The following is a 26739-nucleotide window of genomic DNA, read 5'->3' on the forward strand; positions in this document are numbered from 1 at the left end:
AGAAGTCCTTCACAAGGGAAACTTAAAAGGAAAATTTAACAGTCGTAGTTTTAATCTCCTAAACTTGATAAAATCACATTCTTAAAAGCACATTCTAAAATTTCATTTTGTGGTGTTTTTTTTAAATCTCTATACTTTTAGTTGAGCAGGGGCTTCCCAATTATCATTTCGCATTGATTTTATTGAAAGTTAGATTTTAGCCCTGGCCGGTTTGGCTCAGCGGTTAGAGCGTAGGCCTGCGGTCCTGAGAGACCTGGGTTCGGTTCCCGCTAAGGGCACGTACCTCGGTTGCAGTTTGTCCCCGGCCCTGGTCGGTCGTGCGGGTGGCAGCCACTCGATGTGTTCCTTTCGCATCGATGTTTCTCTCTCTCTCTCTGTTCCTCTCTCTCACTCCCACTCTACCTGAACAAAAAATGGAAAAATGTCCTTGGGTGAGGATAAAGAAAAAATAAATAAATAAATAAAGTTAGATTTTAGTTGTGTAAGACAAATAAACCTAGTTATAATTGCAATGAGCTTTTTAAATATTAAAAAACATGCAGATGTCAGGTTAAGAACAAAAATAATTTGTGGATTTTATCCTTCCAATAAGATGAATTAAGTTTAAAAAATGTTATGTTTATACACACACACACACACACACACTGCATTATGTGATCTGATGTAATGTATACAGTATATTTTATGAACACAGGTTCATTCAAATAAATAAGCCTTTATGGATTTCAAATAATAAAAATGAAATCAAGTAATGGATTCTTTCTTGGCCAATACAAAAAGTCTCAATCTGAGATTCTGTGCCATTTAAGCCTTTCCTAACGCCCTGACTGTAATAACCACTGCCCTGTGTTGGAAACAAATGTACAAGGCCAGCTATGAAAATCAGGGCCCAGGCTGACCGATGTCACTTTTCTTGTAGAGCTAGAAGGTGTGAACAGTTCCATTCCCCAGGAGATCTCAGATCCTGGCTTTATGAAACTTGGCTGGGCTGAGAACGATGTGTCAGGAATGGTGATGCCATTCTGTCACAACATGCTACTGCATCTTCAGGGCAGAGTAATTATCCTGAAATTGTATGAATGCTACCGATCAGGACTATGTACAAAAGACTCTTGACTATTTCACTTTTTTTTAATGTGAACTTATTAGCTGGCAGCTATGAACTTGAAGATGCATTTACCTTCCCTTTTTTTTTTTTTCATCACTGTTCTCCATCCTGTTTTACCACCCCACCTCTGTGTATGGTGGATTGGCCCTCCGCATCCGTTCTGATGTCCTTCCCATGTACCCTCCTGGGTAGCAGAGACTGGAAAGCTAAAAGCCACATCTTCCAGACCTCCTAGCGGCTAGGTTTTAGTTCCATTGGTTCCATTCATCAGAAGTCCTGGCATGACAGCTGGAAGATCCAGTAAGCCAGAGGACGCGCTTCACCATTTGGCTCTTTCTGGTGCACAGCAGGGTGGCGGTGTCTGGTTTTTCTGGGGCAGTTCCTGATCTGGACAGTTCCTGAGAGAGCTGACCTCCTTCCTGTGCTAGCTTTCTGGTCCCGGCAGTGGTGGTTTGGGCCCAGAGCCAGCAGCTGGCACCTCGGCCTCCTCGGCCAGCTAGAGTCTCCCGATCGAAGAGCAGTCTCCCTCGGTGGTCCAGTCAGTGTGTGGCTTTCAAGGTGCTTCTCGAAAGCTAAACCTTGTCAACAAAAGTGTGCGGCCACCAACCTAATGTCAACGGGAGTCCCCAATCTGGGGTGTGGAAAAAGGAGAAACTTTATTCAGGTGAACAGTGTGCAGACCAAGGAAATGCAGCCGCTGGTGGAAACCTATAGCGTGTCCACTGGGACAAAGGGGAGGCTGCTGTATATACAGAGAGTTCCTACCCTGGTTCCCAACTGCGCCATGTTTATGAAAATGAGGTTCCCAGTGTGCACAGTCTGATTGGCCCAAATAGTACTGTCATGATTGGTTGACTTCACACATTCTGATTGGTTGTTCTGTAGCCACTCTGATTAGTCAGTATAGATGCAAATAGCGATCTAGCTGCACACTTCCGATTGGCCAGGCAAGGCCCATTAGTCCAAAGGTAATGCTAGGAACTCATTTATGGGGAACAGCAAGCAGGAGGCTGAGGGCTCAGGCTGTAGTTTTTCCCTGAAATGCAGCAGCGTGAGGGGCCTCTCTCAGCAATGACTGCTGGACTCTGGTTATGAATTTAGGGCCAGTTAACCACAGAGTCCTTAATGGATGTACTCGTTCTCAAGGTCCACAGCCTGGAGGGTATTTCTTCGACCTCCTCAATTTTTCTGTGATTCACATGCTGTAATGAACCCCTCTCAGTGCAAACTAAAGTGGATTCTCGTCCTTGCAACTGAGCCCTGACAGATAGAACTCTTAAGTTCTATCTATTGAGAATCTCTTCCACGCTGAAACTGGTTAGGAGACAGGCTTATTCGTTCAATCAGTGCACAGACTATGGGCCTGGAACTGTTCTAGACAGTGGGGATGCCCGGACAAACAAAGCAGGTAGGGTCAAGTGCTCCGAGAACAGTCATTTGAGAGAAAAACAGTAATTCCCCATATAAACAAACAAGATCCTTTCAGAGATAAATATAATAAAGAAACTAAATCAGAGTAACATGATAGAGAGTGAGTCTGGCAGGGAGGGAGGGCCATGTTGGATAAGTGATCAGGGAAGGGCTCTCTGAGCGAGTGACATTTGAGAAGAGACCCGAGTAACAAGCCTGGGTCTACCAGGTGATAACCTGTGGGTAGAGTTTCCAGGGGCAGGAACTGAAGGAAAAAGGTGGGAAGGTGAGAATGAGCTGGGGATGTACAAGAGGCAGAAGAAGGCCCGGGTGATTAGAGCTCAATGCGCACAGAGGAACAAAGCACGAACCCATTTTATTTATTCACTCATTCATGAAATATTTGTTAAGCACCTACTGTGCACTGAGCTGTATTCTGGGTGCTTGCATTACAGCTGTGAAAAATAGAGACAAAAATTCCTCTTCTCGTGAAGGTGATATTCTAGTAGTGGGGAGAGGAGGAACGATAAACAAATAGGTGAGACACATATTGTATTAGATCAGTGGTTCTCATCAGGGGATGATCTTGCGCCCCCACCATGAGACATTTGGCAATGTCTGGAGACATTTTTGGTTGTCATAGCTGGGGAGGAGGGCAGGGGTTGCTAATATTTAGTGGCTAGAAGCTAGGGATACTGCTAAACACCCTACAATGCACAGGGAGATCCCCCAAAACAAAGAATTATCCACAAATGTCTATAGAGCCAAGGTGGAGAAATCCTGTGTTAGATGGTGATGAGAATTATGGAGAAAAATGCAGAGAATGGTGATAGGGAACACCAGGGGCAGGGCAGACAAAGATGGGGGAGCGGTTCAGGGACAAACGCAGTAGAAATATAGCATGTGAATTACAAACCGAAGAAGGCACGGCCATTCGCTGTGCAGATATCTACAAGAAGATTGTAGCACAGGAAACAGCAAACGCAAGGGCCTCGAGGATGACATGTTTGGAAAGTTGCAGGAGAGCAAGGACACCAATGGACAGGGCAGAGTGAGCAAAAGAGGGAGAAGCAGAGATGAACCCAAAAGGTGACAGGAGTCCTGAGTGCCATCTTGGCTCTGAGTGACCAGGAGTCAATTACTAACTCATCAGTTAAAGAGCTTAGGGCAGAGCATTGACATGATTTCTGCCTTGCTTTTGTTGTTGTTGTTGTTGTTTTTTCTTTATTGATTTTAGAGAGAGAGAGGAAAAAAGAGGGAGAGAGAGATAGAAACATCGATGAGAGAGAATATCGACTGGCCGCCTCCTGCATGCCCACCACTGGGGATTTGGCCCACAACCTGGGCATGAGCCCTGACTGGGAATTGAACCAGTGACCTCTTGGTGCATGGGTTGACACTCATCCACTGAGCCACATCAGCTGGGCTCTGCCTTAGTTTTTAAAGGGATGGCTCTGGCTGCTGTTTGGGAAATTATTCATAAGAGGGCAAGAGCAGAAAGCAGGGAGACCAATTAGGTAGCATTAAGAGGATTGCAAGAGGAAGAGAGACGGTAAGGATGACAACCAAACTTCTGGTGTGAGCAGGTGGGAGGTCTGAGCAGCTGTGACCAACATGGGGGAAGCAGCTGGGGAGGCACCACAGATCACACATTCTATGTTGGACATGTGGAGTTTGAGATACCTGCTAGGAATCCAAATGGTGATATCACAGATCCTAGAACATGAGTCTGGGGTTTAGGAGAGAAACCTGGGTCGGATAAGTAAATCTATTGGAATCAACAAGTAGATGGTATCTAAAGCCATAAGTGGAAAATCACTACGGAAGTGAGTGTGGAGAGAAGTAGGGAGACTGGAGAGCTAAGTAGGGCCCAGACTGTGCAGAATATTAATCAAACTGCTAGAAATATAGTCAAATATTTTGCTAGAAAAGACAAGTTGTAAGAATCCTTATTGAAAAATGTATGAGTACTGTTTAACTTCCATATTTTCATCTTTCAAGTTAATTCTCCAAAGTGGATAATCATGACTATAAATTTCTTAAAGAAAAGCTAAAGGAAGATGTTTAAAGCAAAAGTATCATGGATTACTGGGATTGTTTAAAGAATTCCTTAACTGGAATATAAAAATCATCTAGTCTGAATCCAAACTCTTAAGAGATGACAAAAACTAAGACCCCACATGGCCAGATTATTAACTCGTGGGACTTTAGAGTGCACTGTGGCCAAAGTCGCACGGCTAATTAGGGACCTAACCACAACAGGAAGCTTCATCTCTCATTTCTTATTCTGATGCTTCCCAGTTTATCATGCTGAGCAGTCAACTCAAAACAAAGAAGAAACTCTTCTGAGATAACCATCTCAACTGGGGGAGAAATTTTATTTGTTTTTTTTATCCTCACCCAAGGACATTTTTCCATTTTCTGTTCAGGTAGAGTGGGAGGGAGAGAGAGGAACAGAGAGAGAGAGAGAAACATCGATGTGAAAGGAACACATCGAGTGGCTGCCACCCGCACAACCGACCAGGGCCGGGGACAAACTGCAACCGAAGTACGTGCCCTTAGCGGGAACCGAACCCGGGTCTCTCAGGACCACAGGCTGATGCTTTAACCGCTGAACCAAACTGGCCAGGGCGAAATTTTATTTGTTTACAAAAATTTATATTCACAAAACTCATCCTTATAGACAGTTTGTAGCATAAAGCACCTCTGCATCTGCAGAAGAATAAGAATCCATCCTGTGCACTGAACACGGGGATGAAACACCAACCCTGTTTGGAGAAGGTAAAATAAACCTGGGAACTGGCCCTGTTGCTCTGTCAGCCAGGAGGAAGGTAAGGAAGTGAGTCAACATGGGGATGTAACTGGCTGAGCCCAAGATTTTGTTCTTACTCTGCAATAAACAAGCCAACATTGAGAAAGCTGCTATTTACCCCAAGGGTGCTGTTGGGGCCACTGTAATAGAAGGGAAAGTGATCCTGTGCTTTGCCTGGAGAGAACGAGAACTAGTCTCCTTACCATCCTTGTCACAAAGCACACTCACAAATACACACATTTATTTCTGTGGAATAAAAAAAGGTGGTGAGGACCGCTAGGGCTCCACTCCACTTACAGGAATAGAAACATCAGAAGGGGAAGTGAGCTGGGCCAGTCATCTTGTGAGTCAGTGGAGAAAGAGGCAGCATTCTATCCTGTGGCTTAGCCACTGACTATGTCCCGCCTCTGCCGAAGAAGCAAACCCAGAGAGACAGAGCAGGTCCCAGTTTGGACGAGCCTAGGAGTGGGGGAGATGAACAAAGGCGCTTACATTCAGGCAGTGAGTAACCCAGAGGGTGCATCCAGGAAAGGCAAATCAAATAACCTCAGACTTCAAGCCTCTGCTGCTCGGGTGTGCCTAGGTTCTCCCTCTTAGACGGCATCTATAGACCACCGGGCGACATCTTGGGTTGCTTGCCTTTTTGTTCATTCCTTTTAACAAAATTCTACATTTGGAGAAATGTAGCTTTAAAGTGTCTCCTTTGGGTATTTTTCCCCCAAAAAATGGGTATGGTTTAAGGTTGCTTTCTGAAACTCCATTTACTTCCTTTCTTCTATTCAATATAAATTTACTCTGGGGGCAGGAAATATGATTAAGTAGGAACCTTCTGTTAAAAAGAGAAATAATGGCATCATGTTTGAAACAAATCAAAGGGTGCAATAATGTGCATTCCCAAAGGAAGCCCTTTAAGGGAACACTCCATGGCTGCCTTCTGGGAAATGGGGTCCTTAAGCAAGTAACATGAACCCTATTAAATGATCTCCCCTTAACCTAGCAAAGGTAATAGATCTTTGCTTATTTTCTAGGCTATTCCTGGGAACATCCAAATTCAACTCACACCTTAAGGCTACGTTCACATACTATCTCTTCCCTGAAAAATCCCTGATTATTCCTCCCAAGCAAAGTGTGTGTGTGTGCGTGCGTGTGTGTGTGCGTGTGTTTGTGTGTGTGTGTCTTGTGTATAAATTCTTCCACTGGACTGAAAGCCAGGATCCTAACATTGTATTTTTGTATTAAAATAGAGAAATTTCGCCTGGCCGGTGTGGCTCAGTGGATCGAGCACTGTCCCATGGACTGAAAGGTCCTGGTTCGATTCCCGGTGGTCAGGGCACGTGCCCAGGTTTTGGGCTCGATTCCCAGTAGGGGGCATGCAGGAGGCAGCTGATCAATATTTCTCTCACATCGACGTTTCTATCTCTCTCTCTCTCCCTCTCTCTCTAAAACAATCAATAAAACTTGTATGCATGTATGCATGAACAATGGACGTGGACAACAAAGCTGGGGACACGGCGGGGAGGCGGGGAGTCAGTGGGGGGAAAAGGAGAAACATGTGTAACAAAATAAATAAATAAATTATAAATAAATAAATAAAACAATCAATAAAAACATACTTTAAAAAAATAAAATAGAGAAATTTCATGTAACAGTAGCCAGAAGGAAAAGGTTACGTGGCTGTCACACTGACAGGATGTTCCTAGCAGATTACAGGCATGTGTGGGGCAGATGCAAATCTGCCTAAAGAGGCTGCTACCTAAATGGGTATTTCATGCATTCCATGTCATTGAAGGTTTTCAAGCAGAGAGTGGATAAGAACTTTTAAGAGATGCAAGAAGCTGTAGAGGAATTTATACAGCACATGGAAAGGTAGATGAGATGACGTCTAAAGCCCTTTCCAACTCTGTAGTTCATCTAGATAATTTTTAGAAAGTTTTTCCTTAGCTGAATAAGCTCATCTGACTCCTGCCTCCACGGACACCGCCCTAGATCAGGCCATTCCGAAGCTTTCCAAACAGCCTGATGAGAACACAGCCGCTCTGGCTTCTCAGGAATGAAGGCACCGAGCAGCCTCCCCCTCGGATGTACCCTCATCCTCACTCTGCGAGGTCCTCTCAGGCCCGGGTTCAGGAACTGCACCGAGTGGCAGAACCTGGCCTCCTACTCCCAGCCCCAGGTGCAGAAATTCCAGAGTGTGTGTCAGTTCTGTATTCCCTCGTTCTGTGTGCCGATCTCTCCAAGCACAACAAGCCAGATCCAGGAGGGAGGCTGAGAATGATTCTCCATTTACCACTGGAGTGCTTTCTCCTCCATCTTCTCGGTGGGGAAAATCGCAAGGATGTCTGGCTGTTTCTATTCTTTCCCAGTAATGTGAAGGGCCAGAGTAATGGCACAGAGAAAAAAGTGTCGGGAAAGTTGCAAACACACCCCTGAAGGGGCCACACTTCCTGACTGCTGCCGTCCCTCAGGGCAGCAGCGTCTCTGGGTCACAGGCACCCAGCACTGCGGAGTCAGGCACTGGAGGGAGGTTTCAGGCAGGAGTGCAGTCTGGGGACCAAGGCAGGAAGTGTGTCAATGCTGCGTGTCTGTCTTCTGATCACAGCATACGTCACGCTAGGGCTAGTTCCTCCGGGCTACGTGCGCAGATTTATAGACGGCGAACTGTTGAAGGGATGGACATTAATCAGGACTCAAACAGCGGTACGTTAGAATATGGGAAGCTGTTTCTTTATTCTAATCGTTTTACTACTTGTGAAAGAAAGACCGATAAAGCGAAAAATACTGTGACAGACTTGTCACGTGTCATTTTACCAATCAACTTCACAATATGGGGTGTGTGTGTGTGTGTGGTGTGTGTGTGTTTCATATGAAATCCCCAGCTAGGAATTATTCCTAACACTATAAGAATAAACACCCATCTGTTAAATTCTAGAGTACAATAATCACAAATTACTTAAAGTAATTCCAGCTAACTGAAAACCAAGTTCTCCATTTGCCATTTGTCTGTGGTGCTCAGAAGAGCTTGTTTGCCTGCACTGGGAACATGTGATCTGCGTGGGCCCCTGTGGGAGCAGGGACCGTGCGGGACAAGCAAACCGCCTCCTGTGGTCAGCAACCCAGCGAAGGAGAGCAAGACCACTACTGCTCCAGCTTGCAGGGGACTTCTCCCATGGCTGTCACCGTCAGCCCCATGAAGACACTGTGTTCATTCATTGCTTGGATGCAGAAGCACTGAGAAGTGTATCCTAATAGGATTGTAAAGACTTCAGCAAGAAGACAGGCTCAAATCCCTGTCGTAAGGACTAAAGATTATCCGTCTATCTACAGGGTGAGGCAAAAGTAGGTCTACAGTTGTGAGTAGGCAAAACACAGAGTTTATTCGTATATTATTATTTCTTAATTATTGTATTGTTTTCCATAAAACAACTGTAAACCTACTTTTGCCCTGCCGTGACTGTGTGTGTGTGTGTGAGAGAGAGATTTCCTTGGAAATATCAAATCTAGGCCTCTGCTATAGCCTAGCACATGTTGGTTATTTATTAAATAGTGTTAGGTTGAATGAAATCAACTATCCAGCAAATCTGGTTAATCAAACACTATGAATTTGCTCTTATGCTGACTGAAAAGGAAAGAATTGAGGCACGTCACCTCAACTGCTATAAATCTGGTGCATTTATACTGAGACAGAATCAGGTGAGTTATAGGACCTCCAATAATTTGTCACAAGCCTCTACAGGAGGGAGCATATCCCTTTATTTTCCGTTGAAAAGTCACCAGGGCATGGAAAACCCCAACTGGGCACCTCGGCGTCCTTCAGCCAGTGCTGCTGGCACCCTGGCAGGCCGATCTGGAAATCATGATTAATCTCCTGGTAAACAGAAAGTAGGCTCCGGAGCCGCCAGAAGCCAAACCTGAGTCACTCTCTGGAGACTCAACCCCTGGCCAACCGAAGCCTACCTCCTCCTCCAGGAGCTGGCTCACTCGCTCGCTTGGTGGCTTTCAGCAAAGAGAAAGGCCTTTCCCTGCTGACAGAGGAGCCCAAGGAAGCAGAGACCGAAATGTCGCTGTAAGAGCCGTACACTGATGTAACCCAGATATACGCAGGGGTCATCGTGTCCTCTACGGTTCAACTGAAATGGGCTGGAACCCCATCCTACCTGAAATAAAAAACTCAGTGTCCTTCCCAGTTTCTCCAGGGATTTGGGGGAGGAGGACAATGCACCTACATTTCTCTTTGTCACCAGCGGCTCCAACTTGGTTTGGATGTGATCATCGTGTCACCGCAGGAGATGCTGCTGCCCCACAGGAGACACAGGCCTGCTTCCCGCACACGCAGACCCCTCTGGGGACTGCCCCAAACGCCACTGCCTCAAAGCTCCGGGTATAACTCACTTTCCTGGGAGATTTAAGGCAGTGGAGAAGATTTGCACAGGAGCACCCAAAAAACATAAAAGTAAAAATTAAATATCCTTGTTCTTAAAAGTCCTTCAACCACCCCGACCTCAGAACTTTCTTACCAGCTGTCCTTTCCCCTTCGGCTCTCGCTTCCTTCTTACATTTATTTTTTAACACTTTTTTTTCTTTATTGATTTTAGAGAGAGAGATAGAAACACTGATGAGAGAGAACATGGACTGGCCGCCTCCTGCATGTCCCCCACTGGGGATCGGGCCCACAACCTGGCGTGTGCCCTGACCGGGGATAGAACCGGCGACCTCTTGGTGCACGGGTCAGCACTCAACCACTGCGCCACACCGGCCGGGCTCTGGCTTCCTTCTCCAGGTTTCCCCAACTTCTTCAGCAAACCCTCTCTCCCAGCGCCTGTCACCTCATTATGTAAATGTTACTTTGATTTCCCTGTCTCCTTGCAAACTGTGCTCTCGCCCTGTACGCTTCAAACATCTAAACAAAGAGGCCTCTTTTCCTAAGAGGAACTTTGTGGCCAAGTGTTCAAATACATTTCCATACCTCCACATGGGTGAGTGCACACACACACACACACACACACACGCGCATGCACGCACACACACGCCTGATGACCCTCAGAAAACACAGGAGCAGGGATGTAAGTTCCCAGGAGCTAAGTCCATGGGACTGGAATAGGACAACCGAATGGAATAAGAGGATATTTGAACACTGTGTCTTAATTTTTACAATCAGTACTGCTCTTCCCTTCCTTTCCCAGGATGCAGTGTTCACTGGAAATATTAGAGATTCTCGGCTGCTGTGTAACTCTGAGGCCAACTGGACACCAAGAAGCCAGCTCTTATTACTCACCACATCGCAGTGCTTCGGACAGCTCAGGTTATCTTTCTCCTGGTATCGCTTTCCCTGGGTCACAAGTGTTGTTCCCGCCCCCACTACACACACACACACACACACACACCATGTTGCCCCCTGGAATGCTTGTCCACCTTCCCCCCTCTCTGAATAAGATCCTTCCTTCAAGGATTTTCTGTGTGACGTCTCCCACATTGTAACATTTAATTTCATTCTTTCTGCTACTATTCATTTCATTTATGTAGCCATTTCCTCCCTCCGAGTGACGTAAATTCTCTGAGGACAAGGACTGTCTGGCCCTTTCTTTGTGTTCCCACATTCACTAGAACAGCTCCAAACAAGCCATAGATACTCATCAAATGCCTGTTGGACTGAATTAAACAGGTCACAGGACCTCAGAACCAGAGTGTAATTAACCATAGCGTAATCAACCACAAATGAATCCACCTCATAGCAGGCAGCTTAGAAAACCTGGATTCCTGGAAACAACCAGTCTCAAATCCAATATCTACCTTTTTTGTGAACTTGGGCCAGTCATTTAACTTTTCTGAGCATTTTTAAAAATCTATAAAATAAGAAGAAAAAAAAAAGAAAGAAAGATAAAAGAAGCACCTGCCCTGCTCAGCTCACATAGTAGGTGTAAGGATTAAATGGGAATATATGTGTACATATATAATATATATTATCTGAGAAACATTGTACACAAGACACTAAATTATCACAAGTATTATGGTGTTCCATGCCATGGTCAGTGTGGCTCAGTTGGTTGGGCATCGTCCCATGCACCAAAAGGTTGCTGATTCAATTCCCAGTCAGGGCACATATCTATGTTTTGGGTTTAATCCCTGGTAGGGGGCATGCAGGAGACAGCCAATCCATGTTTTGCTCTCCCATCGATATTTCTCTCTCTCTCTCTCTCCTTTCTTCTCTCTAAAACCCAATAAAAATATTTTTTAAAAAGATGTTCCATATATCTTAAAAAGATCTTGAATATTTTATTAAGTAGCATAGATCACAGAAAGTCTTCTCATATATTTATTATGAAGTATTTCCCCCTTAAATAAATGCCACTATTATGTTCTAAGAACATTTACTTATCCATAAAGGAAAATTTATTATAGTTCTCTTACTTACAAACAAAATGTCTCCTATATTTTTTCTCTTCTACCAACAGAATTTGTTTCTTTTCCTGCATGATTAGCTATCATAGGAAAATTAAAGTACTTAAAGACCATGTTTAACATGGAAGTAGGGCACAGACTGACATCCCTCGAAAGAGGGGGTGGGGTGTGGCGGGGTGGGAAGAGATAAACCACAGAACTTATATGCATGTATGCATGACCAATGGACATGGACAACTAAGCCGGGGACGGGGCGGAGGTGGGGTGGGGTGGGGGGTGCCAATGAGGTAAAAAGGCAAAATATCTGTAACAAAAAAAATAAATAAAAATTCATTAAAATAATAAATAAATAAATAAATTTTAAAAGCATAAAAAAAAAAAAAAAAAAAAAGACAATGTTTAATGCCAACATATGAATCAAAAATCCGGTTATGTAAAAGGAATGATATGGCTTATTGCTCTTTTGGCTTGCTTCTACCTTGTATAAAAAGTGAGACTCATGACCTTGGTTAATTTTATTCCTGATTAAATTTAACTGTTGATTTAATTTTTGTGATTCTATCAAGTTCTTCAATGTCCTTGATATTCAGGGATATTGTAAGGATAAAGCTTCAAATTATAAAAATTAACCCAAATTAAATTGCATGTGGAAATAGGCAAACACCAGTTTCATAAATTGTAACTGTACTTACATATTACCTCTCTAAAATGATCCAGACACCACTAACTAAACAACTCTTACAGTACCTAGAAAGTACACGAAGCTGAGGATTTGTACATACACTTCAGAGGTAAGGAGTGTGAGAAGAAAGACGCAGTCAGGTGAAGACGAGTTGACTCTCGACTGCACAATTTATATCCACAACATATATTCATATATAGCTCTACATATACATCTCCGGCATCAGTTTCTTTCCTAATAGCACCCAGATTTCTGATTTGGGGAAAAGAAATGTTCAGTCCTATAAATCTAGATTCATGGCCCACTGAAGTTAACAAGACCAGATCCGTCCTGGACCCCAATCACCCCAGCCAAGGGGCAGGCATATGAGGAATCAGCCAGATGGGTTCTTCCCCTGGGCTTTTGGAGCTTGAGATACAAGGAACTAGCAATGGTTCTGACCATATCCAAGCCCTGTTCTCCAATATCCTCTTAATTCTGAGCACATCAGCATCACCAAACCCTGTGCACCAATAAATAAATATTCTTTAGCTTCAGTTGGTCAGAGCTTTTGTTAATAGCAGCCAAGGGATTTTCTCCACCATGTGACTTAAGCTCTCTTTTCTTAACAAATAATCTTTGTTGAAAATCAAAGTGAATGCAAAAAATACAAATAAAAACATGTTTAAGATTTTTGTTGTTGGCTGTAACTCGAGAATTCGGTACATGTACTTTAGCTTACTCCCATTTTGTTTTAAGACGTAAATATTTTCTACCTGAAACTTTAAATATATACTTCAACACTTGGGTAATTTTTTTTCTATTCCTGAGTTATTCCTTTTTCATATACTAATTTACATCTTGTGAGTCAATCTGTGTTCTTGAGAAATAATTAGTAAATATCCTGATACAGAGTCTGTCTCGTATTTTATCTTTTCCACACAAAGAGCCATGAATTAAGTTGCCAACTTACTTGTTAAAACCAGTAACTCAGCACTCCTCACGGACAGAATTATTTGCCTCTGATTTACAAGGTTTTCCATTTTACACATCAGCCAAGCAGCAACCACTGGTTGCTAAGCAACAGCTTTCCTCTCAAGGACCAGAAATAGACTATATAGAAGGCCAATTTTTAAAATATAATCTACATATATATGAAGTTCAAGAAAGACCCAGCCCCATCCTTTGGCTGTTTGCCCAGAATGCTTGTCATGAATATTGAATTCATAACGACAGTGTGTGAATTCCAAATACATTTGATTCACAAATTCTTTAATAACTACATCCCCTTGTATATTCTCCCAGTATCTTTCTTGCTACTGAAAAACCTTGAAGCAACACAGAAACCAGGCTTGTGAAGCAAATCCCCTTAGAAAAACTGATTGTAAACACTACACTGAAGTTTTGTTGAACCGAGTCATTGCTACATTAATATTCCAGTAGCAGTACTGCTCTCTTGGTTAAAAATTAAGGCTCCAAGACAATATACTCCAAGTGGTTAATAATGACTCCCTGGGGAAATGACCATTTGCTTTCTTCCTTTACATATTCCTTACCACAAAAATAATTACTGCTAGTAGTTTGCTGGGTGTTTCTGATACGCTGACCACAGTTCTAAGCTCATTATATGCATTAATTCATATTAAAATTCTCCCTTTGGCAGATGAGAAAAGAAGCTTAGAGACGTTACGTAACTTGTTCAAGGTCGTGCATACAGAAAGCAACAGAGAGCCAGGATTCGAACCCAGGTAGTGAGCCTCCAGGTCTCCACCATTTCACTGTTTCTTCTCTTATAAGGTGGTTCATGTATTGCCTGAATACCTTTTTGAAAGTTATACTGTCTCGGGACACACAGAATTATGATTATATCTGGGTGCTCAGCTCATGAGCAGCTTTTCACCACTGGCTTCATCAGTTTCAGGAAGGTGGGAGGGAAGGGCACAGCAGAAATCTCACGAGTGCCTGAGGATCAGCCTGTGAGCTGCTCCTGGTCCACGGAGAGCTGACACGGAGCCAGTTCCACTGAACCTGTGGCCACATGCTGTGTTTACTCGAAATAGATCGTGTAGTTACAGAAGTTTCTAAGGAGTTGCTTTAAATAAATATCACTTCTGGGAACTGATTTCCTTCTCAAATGTATATTTAGTGATTTACCAAAAAAAAAAAAAAAAGATTGGCTTAGTATACAAAAAAAAAGTAAGAATCTCTTCTTTCTCACTTTTGAGTTCAGTGTAGAAAAGGTAAGCCTTCACCAACAATACAGGCAGAAAATATTTTCTTCCTAATTGTTCTTAGCCCACAGAGTTAGATAAAGAAAAATGGAACCAGGCCAGGAAATGAGCAATGAAAATCCTGCTGAAGATCAGGTTAGGAAGAAAGAACACCCCGGTTGCACTGGTTGATCTCTTGGTTGAAATTCTGTCTTATGCATTTGTCCACACAGTCATTCTGTGTGTGGAAACTACACTGGATGTTAGAGAGACAGAAATGAACTGCACACACCTAATGCTCACATCCAAGGGGAGGAGGCACAGGCATAAACCTGAACTTGGAGTTTGATGGCCTTATAATGAAAGTGCTGGGATGGAGGTGGAAAGAGAGCCGGAGACCCATGGATCGACCAGCTCAAAATGCGAGGCAGTAAGGCTTCTATAAAAGGGTCCGTGGGAGCTGGGTCTTGAAGCATGAGTAGGAATTTGCCATATGAAAGAAAGCAAGTTGGAGTTCTATTTAGAATTCATAAAGCGCACAAAGTCCCAAGGAGATAAAAGGCCACAGAGCCTGGAAGGACAGAGAGAACTCCTGTGCTGATTAGACCAGGGAGATAGGATGGGGCCAGGTGGACTTTTATTCACTACAGTGGAGGACCTGGACTTTATCCGAGGACAACCAACAGCTGACAGAGGTGCTGGGAGACTTAAATGAAGCATGTTATAAGTGTGAATGTAACAAACCATGGAGGTATAAAAACAAAAACACAACTAAGGAAAATTGGATGGAAAACAGTGGAGCAGTACAGAGCTGTGCTAAATTCCTCAGCTTTCAAAGCAAGAAGTCAATAGGAACATCTGAAAATCCGTCGGAAAATACAGGCTATCTGCATATCCGAAGACAACTACTAGAACTGAAGATACTACAAGAGCTAAAACATATCAGGAGGGAAAATACAGCAATTCAGGTAGAAGTTTCTACGAGACGTCTTCCCATCCTTTACAGCAAGGAGTCAGCATATATTGCCCAGAACCAATAAATCAAGAATTAGAAATTAGCAGCAGAACTGAAAATAGTTGTCTCTGCAAAAGGAGACTTGATTGGCAGATACTTTCTGTTGGTTTTGCTACCTGGCATTTCCTGTATTTGGTGCAAAAGGTGCATAGCTGGGCTTCCTTTCTCTTCCCCACCTTCCCCAGCAGGGTGTTTATTGCTTTTCTGGGTTCAGGCAGGCTTGGCTTATACAATGAGAAAAATAGTCTCTAGCCCAGGCATGATGATAAGAAAGAGCCTCCTAAAGACTTCAGTGAGCTTAAAATAATTACTACATGACGCTTCTCTAGACACAGAAAATCCAAGGAACAAGACATTTCCAACCTTTAATCGTAGGCTAATTGAGAAAAGACTGTTAGTCATACCACAGGTGCTAAATGAACCACTTCATTGTTTTGTTTCCTCGGTGTTTTTCATGCCTATTAGGGAGAGCTCAAAGCTGATGAAGACTGTCTTAGTGACTTAGAATGGAAAAATGTCACAAGGGTTATAACTTTCCCTTGGAAGAAACGTCTTCGTGACAAAATTCACATTTTTTTAAAACCACATTCAAAAAAATCAAAAACAACCTGCTAGAAGATTATGCTAAAAAGACAAAGACAAGAGCCAGTACCCCTAAAAAAAAAGAAAAGGTTTGTGTTACTACTCCTTAGACAAAAAGAATGGCATCAATACACTATATGCAAAAACAACTTTCAAATATTTCTCACAGTAGGATCATCTACACAAAACACCGAGGTATAACCAACAAAACTTTCCTCTTTTCATGCGGTAAGTCTATAGATACAGATACATGTTTACGAGGTGCTGACTCTGCAAGACCTGGGTTAGAAGCTCAGCTCTGACACTAGGTGACCTAGAACAAGTCATTTGATCCTAGTGGTACCTACTTCACAAGGTTGTGGTGGGGACCACCCAGAAGAAGGAAAGTACCACAGTAGATGACACATAACAGAAATATTTTATATTTTAAAAAGCACCTTTTAACACAAAGAAATATCCCAGGCTGGCAGTTAACTTTTAATAAGTGAAAACACAGAATTGTGTGTAGTTACATACTATAGGTCCAACAAAGGACATCTACGCAGTAAAGATCCAGGACCCATGTGGCAGGTTATGACATCACCCAGCCCTTTGCGGGGACACGGTCTTCACTGGGGTCATGTCCTTCTGAAGGTGAACCTCTTCCAAGGGATACCTTTTCAATAAGAAGCTGTTCTCTCACCAGCACGAAATTATTTGGCAATCTATTGGCGTGAGAAGGGGTTGATGTGATAAGGGTGACTTCTACGAAATACGAGTACAGGCAGGATCTCCGGTCGATGGCTTATCCTACCATGACGACAATTCCAGGATCGGGCAGTCTTCTCTAGGCAGGGAATGGGGGTGGTGGGGCCGAGGAGGTATTGAAAATACGCACATACAGAGAAGATATGTGACCCACAAAGCTGGAAATGTTTACTGTCTGGCCCTTTACAGAAAAAGTTTGCCGACTCCTGCGATAGAGTCCAAATGCTAAACTTGGAGAATCTCCGCCTTAAGGATTTCAATCTCTATAAGCAATAAACCAAAACATTGGTTTCTGCATAACTAATGATGTGACCAAGTTCTTTTAATCATGGTTCTGGATACTGAACAGAAAAGGACATTTTCCTCCTTGCATCTATTTGCTTGAATTATTACAGACGTAGTCATTCATAATTAAACAATCGGTTTATTGTGGATGACACTGAGTTGTCATTCGATCAGAATGATGTATCATTTATTCTGTCACTGGGATTGAAACTGAGAGCAGGAACATGAACTTTTCTGAAAACAACAGCCCTCTGGGTCACGCAACACCAGCAAGCCCAGAAACAATACCCCGGGGCCAGAAAAACAACTCAAAAACTCTGCAAACAAAAAAATCTCCCTGCTTTTGGCACCAAAGCTCATTTCAGTGGAAAAACCTAAATGGAACTAAAGTGGGCTATTTGTCACCTTTATCCTACCCAGTGTGACTATTGACACTTTTCTCTGCCTAAGTGTTGAGATGGCTGATTATGGGATTCTGCCCCAGGGTCTGTGAGTCTGGAATGAACAACTGAGCACCTTCTACCTTCTGAAACCTGGGGGAGGTGGGGGAGGGAGGTCTGAATCCTGAACCCAGCTGGGCCTAGAGGTTTTCAGTAGGAACTGAGAACTCACTCCACTCGGTTCAGATCGCAGCGAAAGGGAGGCAGGCTGTGCAGGCACCGGTACCTTGAAAGCAATACATTTCTTTCCCGCATCACACATCCCTCCAACTGTTCAATATTTGCAAACAATATAAGCCTTTTTATTTTTAACCTCACCTGAGGATATTTTTCTATTTATCTTCAGATAGAGTTAGAGGGAAGGGAGAGAAAGAGAAACATCAATGTGAGAGGGGGTCAGGGGACAAAACCCAACCGAGGTCCAAGCCCTTGACCAGAATTGAAGCTGCTGCTCCTCAGCTCTAACCGCTGAGCAACCTGGCCAGGGCAAGCCTTTTGTTCCAGTAAACAAGTGAATACATTGTACCAATAGGTGTCTCTTTTAAGAATTCTGTTCAGAATAGGAACACTCTCCCTATCACCTTCTAAACACTGTAAATACAAACTTAAGTAATCTTAAAGTGATAGAAACTAGCCCAGCTGGTGTGACTCAGTGGTTAAGTGTTGACCCATGTACCAAGAGGTTCCCGGTTTGATTCTTGATCCCCAGTGGGGGGCATACAGGAGGTGGCCAATTGATGTTCTCTCTCATCCATGTTTCTATCTCTTTCTTCTTCTCTCTTTAATATCAATAAAGAAAAAAAAATTTTTTTAAGTGATACAGACTATTCTCATGTTTATGAATCCCAATTAAGTGAATTTAATTCAAAAAATCATTTTTTGAGACTGTACTATATGCCAGGCACTACGGTGTACACAGTGATGAAGAGAACAGGCATCTTCTCCTGCAAGAAAACTATGATTTGAAAGTGAATAACATTGGGGAAGAGCATGTAATAGGAATAGGACCACAGTTATTTACTGATTATTCACTTTACTAACTAAAGACTGGGAAACTGAAGGATGTGTGGCAAGAAGAAAAACAGGGCTATAAAAAGATAAGATGCCTCGGAGCCCAAATGCGTCCATTACTCAGAAAAGAAAACACATTTTGAGAGCAGGCCAAGGACAGGACACACTTTCATTTGGTCGCTGTGCCTGGACCCTGACCCCTCTGGGAGTTTGCCTCAGCAATGCTGACATTCTCCGGTCCCAGGAACAGGTTGAGCTGTTCTTAACATCATAGAAAACTAACAACTTTGTTATTGAAATTCAAGATCCGGGAAGGAGACACAAAGACCACAGAACCTGCAGCCTTATCCTTGCCCCCTTCCCCCTTGCAAGTATAATCGGCGGGCTAGCAGGAGATGGTGGAGTGGGGTTCTCAGGGTGACCTGCTGCTCTCCACACTGCTGGCATTACTGGAAGAAACACTCATATGATTCAACCCTGTCTCTGCTTAATTTGGCTGAAGTAGTGACAGGAGGCCTCGGACCCATTTAGCTTCTGGTATCAGATATACAAGATTTATTTATTGACTCATTCATTTATTTAAATAAATTTATCGAGCACATACTATAAAGCAAGCACCTTTCTAGGTGCTGGGCATTTAGCAGTAAAAAAAAAGAAAACAAAAATCCTTTCATCATAAAGCTTTCTTCCTAGTGGAGGGAGATAATAAGCAAAACAAATAAGTAAAATAAATTAATTACCATGAAGCAGAAAAGGAAACAGGGAGTGTCGAAGAGGGGGATGCAATTTGCAGCAGCGTGGTCAGAGATGGCCTTAGCGACAAGATGATATTTGAGAAAGCTGGGAGGTATGAGAGAGGGGACGGAGGTGTTCCAGATGGACGGGTTAGCAAGTGCACAAGTCCTGAGGGTACCTGGCCAACCTGGATGAATAACTAGGAGACCAGGGTGAGCGGCTGGAACAGAAGAATGGCTCACAGAGATGAGGTCAGCGAGGTCGGAAGGGAGATCATGTAGAACGATACAGGCCACTGCCAAGACTTTGGATTTTGGTATGAATAAAATGGAGAGCCCCTAAAGCAGCGGTTCTCAACCTGTGGGGTGCAACCCCTTTGGGGGTCCATGACCCTTTCATGGGGTCGCCTAAGTCATAACAGCAGCAAAATTACAGTTATGAAGTAGCAACGAAAATAATTGTGTGGTTGGGGGTCACCACAACAGGAGGAGCTGGATGAAAGGGTGGCGGCATCAGGAAGGTTGAGAACCGCTGCAAAGGATTCTGAGCAGTTCTTTCCGCTACGAACGTGTAAGGATGGAAGACCGTCCAGTAAAGGGACTGGCCCAGGCTGAGGGCGGACGCCTCACTGAGGAAATGGATTCAGAGCGTGTTCACTGGGGTAGTTAGCTCGGGGGAAGGGCGGTGCTCTCTCCGGACAGGAGGACGTGCTGACCGAAGGGACAACACGCAAGTTGGAGGCTTTTCATGCGCAACAAGCGTCCTGTGCTTTATCCCGAGGCTGGTGAGCGGGAAACTGACAGGTTTTAAGGCATTGACATGATCTGCTCAAGGTTTTATAAAGACTGTCTGAGTGCTTTTTGTAAAATAGAAGATGCAGTGTTGTTTTAAAAAAACAAAACAAAACAGGTCATCATTCATCAATTTGGGGAGTCACCAAATAGCTTAAAAAGAAACAATAGAAAACAGCACAATGCCCACGGGTTGTAAATATAGTTGCAGGAATCGTCTAATTCTCTCTACACATATACTCATGTGCATGTGTGTGTCATTAATCAAAGTTTAAAAGTCAGTTGGGCCCTGGCCAGTTTGGGTCAGCGGTTAGAGCGTCGGCCTGTGGACCGGAGAGTCCCGGGTTCGGTTCCTGCTAAGGGCATGTACCTTGGTTGTAGTTTGTCTCCGGCTCCGGTTGGAGTTGTGTGGGTGGCAACCAATCCATGTGTTTCTCTCATATTGATGTGTCTCTCTCTCTTCCTCTCACTCTCCCTCCTGCTCTATCTGAAAATAAATGCAAAAAAAAAAAAAAAATCAGGTGAGGATAAAAAAAATAATAATAATAAAGTCACTTGATTAGAAGGAAGGACACAAAAGGGGAGAGCAGTAAAGGGGATGTGCCATCGTCTTCTTAAAGGTATCGTGGCGGCTGAGACCCTAAGAGGGACAGAAACAAACAGGCTGATGAGGCGTCTGAGACCCATCAAAGGTGTGGGGCAAAGGGAATGGTCCAGGACAGTCAGGAACTGGATGGCTGGTGGCAACATCACTGAACTGAGAACAGGGGAGGGGAGATCATCAGTTCAGATTTCAGGGTGTTGCCTGCAAGACAGCACAGAGGAGATCCTCAGTTCAGAGAGCACAAGGAGGCCGGTTACTGAGATTTAGAAGCGGTCAGCACTGTTGGGGGGAAGAATTTTTAAAAGATTTCATGACAAGTCATGCCGTCGAATGCTACAGTCATCCTGTGTAATATCTGGGGGCAAAATATACTAAAAAATTTGGGACAACCTTATACTAACACATGTCCTTTGTGTATCTGGAATCCACAGTCCACAGGGCATTCAGTACTGTCTGGCAATTCTAATCAGTGCACAAGTCCCCTGAGAACAGAGGCAGACATCCCAGTTAGGACACAATGACAGTAATCCAGGCAAGAGCAGGAAGCCCTAAAATTAGTGTTTCACTGGGATTCTTTGCCTGATTAGTACCTATGCAAATATTAAAATGTAAAGCTGATTCATTAACCTTTGAATTAACAGTAAGCATACTGATGTCTTCCCTATGTAGGTACTTCTCTCTCAAGGTCACAATGAGAACCTGTGTGGCTGGGATTCATTAGGGGCCCCTCTGTCTGCCACGGCTCAGCTGTGGGCTGCAGTGGTTCACAAGACACAGACCGCTAGAAAGGAAGTTGAGATCTAACACCCAGTTGAGCTGTACTGAAGGGACTTAATCTGTGGGAGGAAAGTTCTGTTTGCATTTTTACTTCAATAGAACTTGTTTACAGTGTTGAACTTGACATGAAAACAAAAACTGAAAGGTCATATATTGAGCTAACTGTCCTTCTGGAAAAAAATTTTTTAAAACACACGCATTTTCAATGGAGGCCCATGATTTGAGTAGCTTGGCTTGAGAAAGAAGCCGATGAAAAATGAAATAAAAATATATAAATCTAACATTTCAAAACTATTTCAAAACACGTTAATTTTTTTTTCTTTCAGGGCAGAGCTGTGCTCCTAGCATCCTGAAGCTTCTTAAACTGTAGACTATAAACCGAATTCCTTGGCCTTGCTCTATCAGCAGACTCAGAAGACAGCCAATGTCCCTGGGCTCTGACTCTGGCAGGCTCCCAGGGAGGAAGGAGCTAGCGGTTGTACGCACACATGTACATTCTCCGAGTGCACTGGCAGATCCCACACAGACAGCTGCTGGGGATTTTGCAGGTCCAAGTTCCTTGAGCAGATATATCTATAATGGCAAAGAAAATTTTAGAAACCTGTAAGTAGCCCGGGCTGGTGTGGCTCGGTTGAGGGTCACCGGTTCAATTCCCGATCAGAGCATATACCCAGGTTGTGGGTTTGATCCCATCAGGGTTGTGTGGAAGGCAACCAATCAATGTTTCTCTTTCTCTCTCTCTCTCTCTCTCTCTCTCTGTCTCTCTCTCTCTCGTCAATTAAAATATATTTTTAAAAGACCCTGTAGGTAGATGTGTAATAGAAATATGACTAAAGAAACGTAAGTGACAGCTGCCGGTCAACCATGTGACGTTTTCAACACCCAGGTTCGAATGTAACTTCAGGGAGGGCAATTTTGCTAGTCTGTGCTGTCTGCCAAAGTGATTTGCAAAAAGGGAGCAAACAAGAGTCTGTGCCAGCCAATCGCTGTGCTCAAAGGGATGCTGAAACTATTCAAAGCTTTTCTTTCGAAGCTTGTCAAGAGCAGCTCAGAATCCAAAGGCAGATGGTTCAGACCTTTCAATTCATTCAGTAAATGTCCACTGAGAAGCAATAAACTGCCAATAAATTGCTGGGCTCCTGCTTCAAGAACAGAGCAAGGGCATTCATATGTAAACTGGTAGAAACACATTGTAGCAATCTGCCCTTTGAAAAGTGTCCCCAGCTCTGGCCAGGTGACTGGATGGTTGAAGCATTGTCCTGTGCAACCTACCCTGTGTTTCTCTTCCCTTCCCCCCTCCCCACGCCCTTCCTCTCTCTAAAATCAATAAAGAAGATATCGTCAAGTGAGGATTAAAAAAACAATAGTGACCCCAGATGATTCCTTAAAAAGAAAGTAGGTATACTAAAAAAAAAACAAAAAAAAAACACTGAATTAACTTTAAAAGGGTTAATTAAGCCGATGTGAATTATATCTCAATTTCTGAAAAGTGGAGAAAAGCAAAAAAAAAAAAAAAGTGGAAAGTTAGAGTATAATTAGGTACTATTTGTTTTTTTGTTTTTTTGTTTTTTTGTTTTTTTATCCTCACCTGAGGATATTTTTCCATTTTTTGTATAGATAGAGTGGGAGGGAGAGAGAGGAAGGAGAGAGAGAGAGAAACATCGACGTGAAGGGACACATCGAGCGGCTGCCACCTGCACGACCAACCAGGGCCGGGGACAAACTGCAACCGAAGTACGTGCCCTTAGCGGGAACCGAACCCGGGTCTCTCCGGCCCGCAGGCCGACGCTCTAACCACTGAGCCAAACTGGCCAGGGCACTATTTGTTTTTTTATCCAAGTAAATAGAGGCTGTAAAACTAGTAATTTTTAATGAATAAAAACTAGAAATTGTCAAGTTAGCGTAAGACGATACCAAAAAAAACATAATATAGTTTGAAAAATTGAAAGACCAAAATATGAGTATCTTCAATTTCAAAATAAAAACTGACCTCTAAGTGCCCAGGGTAAACAAATAAAATGACTGACATAAGAGAAAAGCAAAGCAAAGAGGTAGGGAGAGTCTAAATTGAAAGGTTGTTATGGTTTCTTGGCCAGCTATTTTTAAAGGAAAATGATTTTCAAAATACTTAGAAGTAATTAGGAGACAGTTTATCTTTTTCTCAATAAAGGCTATTAAAGAGCTGTTGAATCTTTTATTCCACTACTTAATAATCTCAAAAAGACACTAGAAAACTGTCCAATGAATTAACAAGCCACTGTTTTATGAATTACCATATCCAATTAATATACTATTGTGCAGATCTGTATACGTGTATCAAAGTACTTCACAAGGTTATCTAAAGCCCTGCAGGGTGTTAAAGAAATTATTCATGACACTTGCTAAAGGCAGTAGGGAAGACTTGATTCCAAGGGGTCACTACGATGGGGTTTTGTAGTAGGGGAGAGAGGCTGGTCTGCAAACCCAGACCCAACGAAAGTGGGAATACACAGCCAGGAACCGGCTGAGGGTGGTGTGTCAGTATACTGAAAAGTACAAAAAGGAAGCATGAAGAGTAAGGAGGGATTCTGGCTAAAATGACTTACTACTGACCTATTAGCATTCCTGCTGAAGGCAGGCCAGGTGATCAGATATTACCTGGGGGCTGCCAGAGGATGAGGACTTTGATCAGAAATGATTTACAAAGGCTGAGGTTTCTTTTCAAATCCTCTTCTAATTCACATGCTTAGCAGACCATATCTTGTGCAACTAATACCCTTGTGGTAGGAAAAAAAGCTGATTTAGGCACCTCAGTCCGGTTCCTAAGTCCTGAGCTACATGACATTGGATGACACTCTTAATTAGCTGTCAAGGTCTTCAGGAAGACAAACTTAGGTAACTACGTTGTCAGTACATTGTAAATGTTCAACAAACTTGCAGGCCCAAGTTAAGAATAGCAATCAGACCCACCAGGGCATATCCCAGACTGGTGAATAAGGGGGTATAAGGCAGTCTTCAAACTGGGGTACCTGTAAAGCTGGGTATAAAACTCAAGGCTTTCAAGCCCAGCTGGTGTGGCTCAGTGGACTGAGCATCGTCCCATGGACTGAGAGGTCCCAGCTCCATTCCAGTCAGGGTTACAGGCTTGGTACACAGTAGGGAGTGTGTAGGAGGCAGCCAATGGATGTTTCTCTCTCACATCAATGTTTCTTTCTCTCTCCCTTCCTCTCTCTCTAAAAAATCAATGAAAACATTTAAACATAAAAAAAAAAAGAAGAAGAAGCTCAAGGCTTTCCAGAGGTTCATTCACAGGCATGGATTGTTTGCACAAAATCAGTGCTCAATTCTTCAACTATCACATGTCCTCTCCTAACACTGCCTTACTGAAGAGAAAGCTGCAGTGGCCTGAGGGTCCCCTTTCTACACCCCTCTCCCAAACAAAGGCTGGGCAGCCACTTTGAGAAAGAAAGTGAAAGCAAAGCCTGCTGGGCCTTAACTTTTCTATGTTAGCTCCAGGGGTAAACATCCAGGGGTAAACACCTCCGGCCACCAAGCAGGGACCACATCGATCTCCCGAGGAGCTCAGATTTCTGCAGAGGGGAGCAAAACCCAGAAAGTCACCATGCCTTCTCCCTACCTTCATGGTAGTGCCCATCTCAAGAGCTATGGGAATTATCTGAAATCACAAGGTAGCTAGAGACCACAGAAATGCCACACCAAACTTTCTGTGTGACAAACTTTGGAGACTTGCTGCTGTAGTTGGGAGGGTCAGGACGGGCTCCCTCCACTCCATCATCTGTAGGATCAGCATTTCATTGCTGTTCTGCTGAGTCCATTGGGAGTGGTCTGGGGAAATCAGGGAACTCTTTAGATAAAACATTTAGAACTCATTACGTATGAAGTCCCTTTCTTCACTGTCTCCACCTCCAACTTCCCAATTAAACATATGGGGAAACTGAGGTCCAGAGAAATTGAAGCGTTGAAGGTTCCGAGGCACCGTCTGTTTACTGGGAAAGGCTCTGTCTAATCTGCACTCAGATCTCCTCATTTCAAGTCCAGAATTTTAGCCACAGACTAGACACTACTGGAAACAGACTGTCTCAGAAGGGCATGACTTTCCTTATATTTTCCTCAAGTTGTTTTCAATGTCGTTTGGCTAACAAACAGAATGGGCTTGGATCTGGGCAGGGAGCGCGGTGTGAAGGTGTAACTGTCCCTGACTCACGGGTGTGTCACTCCACTGGGGTGGCAGCTCCTCTACGGACAGGACTAACCCACTGGGAGACGTGGGCTGGGATCTGTCTGGATACCGTGTGATCAACAAGGACACAACATGATTATTTTCCTCTTTCATTCCCAGTGAAGAATCCCTCCCTTCGACAACATTCCCCACTGCAGGGACCTTGGGATTCCTGTGGGGAACAGAGGCCCCAACTGCTAAAGGAAAGAAACAATAAAAGACACTTTATATTGATAATTTCATTAAGAGTTTACCCCCCTGGCAAAACACAGATAATAATGAACATTAACTCGTCAGTGTCTCACAGGAAAGATCAACTCTATCATCTCCAACAGTTCTCAAAAACTTCTAAACTACTAAATTTGAAGACTCACACTTGATGTGCTAACAGAGATTTGTAGACTTGTCGAAGACCCCTTTCTAAGGGGTCCAGTGTCATACTACATTTCTGCAAAGTTCTCATTTCTCTCTCTCTTTTTTTTTTTTCAATCCTCACCTGAGGATATTTTTCTATCTTCAGATAGAATGGGAAGGAGGGAGGGAGGGAGGGAGGGAGAGAGAAACATCAATGTGAGACACATGGACTGGGTGCTTCCCACACAACCCCAACCAGGGCCAGGGACGAACTGTAAGCAAGGTACGTGCCCTGGGCTGGAATCGAACCCATGACTCATTGGTCTGCGACCAATGCTCTAACCACTCAGCAAAACTGGCCAGGGCAAAGTTCCCACTTCTAACCTAACTCAATGTAAGATGGTTCCCTGTACACCAGCTTCTTCTAGACCTACGGGGTTATTTACCCTCTGGATGCCTTGACAAAATATTCTGAATCATTTTTGTAATAAGTTACGCTTTTCAAATAGTTGTTTCTGACCCAGTCTGGCTCATAGCACACTTATGACCTAACACACTTCCAAATATGACCTAAAAATGGGG

At 43.5% G+C, this 26739-nt stretch overlaps 1 pseudogene; it reads right to left on the reverse strand.

The window, feature by feature from the left end:
- Positions 1–1647: 1647 nt before the first annotated feature.
- Positions 1648–26739, reverse strand: part of LOC118636988 — a 38844-nt pseudogene continuing 13752 nt past the window's right edge.

The sequence above is a fragment of the Molossus molossus genome, unplaced genomic scaffold (assembly GCF_014108415.1).
Source record: "Molossus molossus isolate mMolMol1 unplaced genomic scaffold, mMolMol1.p scaffold_m16_p_20, whole genome shotgun sequence".
In the NCBI taxonomy this organism is placed as follows: Eukaryota; Metazoa; Chordata; class Mammalia; order Chiroptera; family Molossidae; genus Molossus; species Molossus molossus.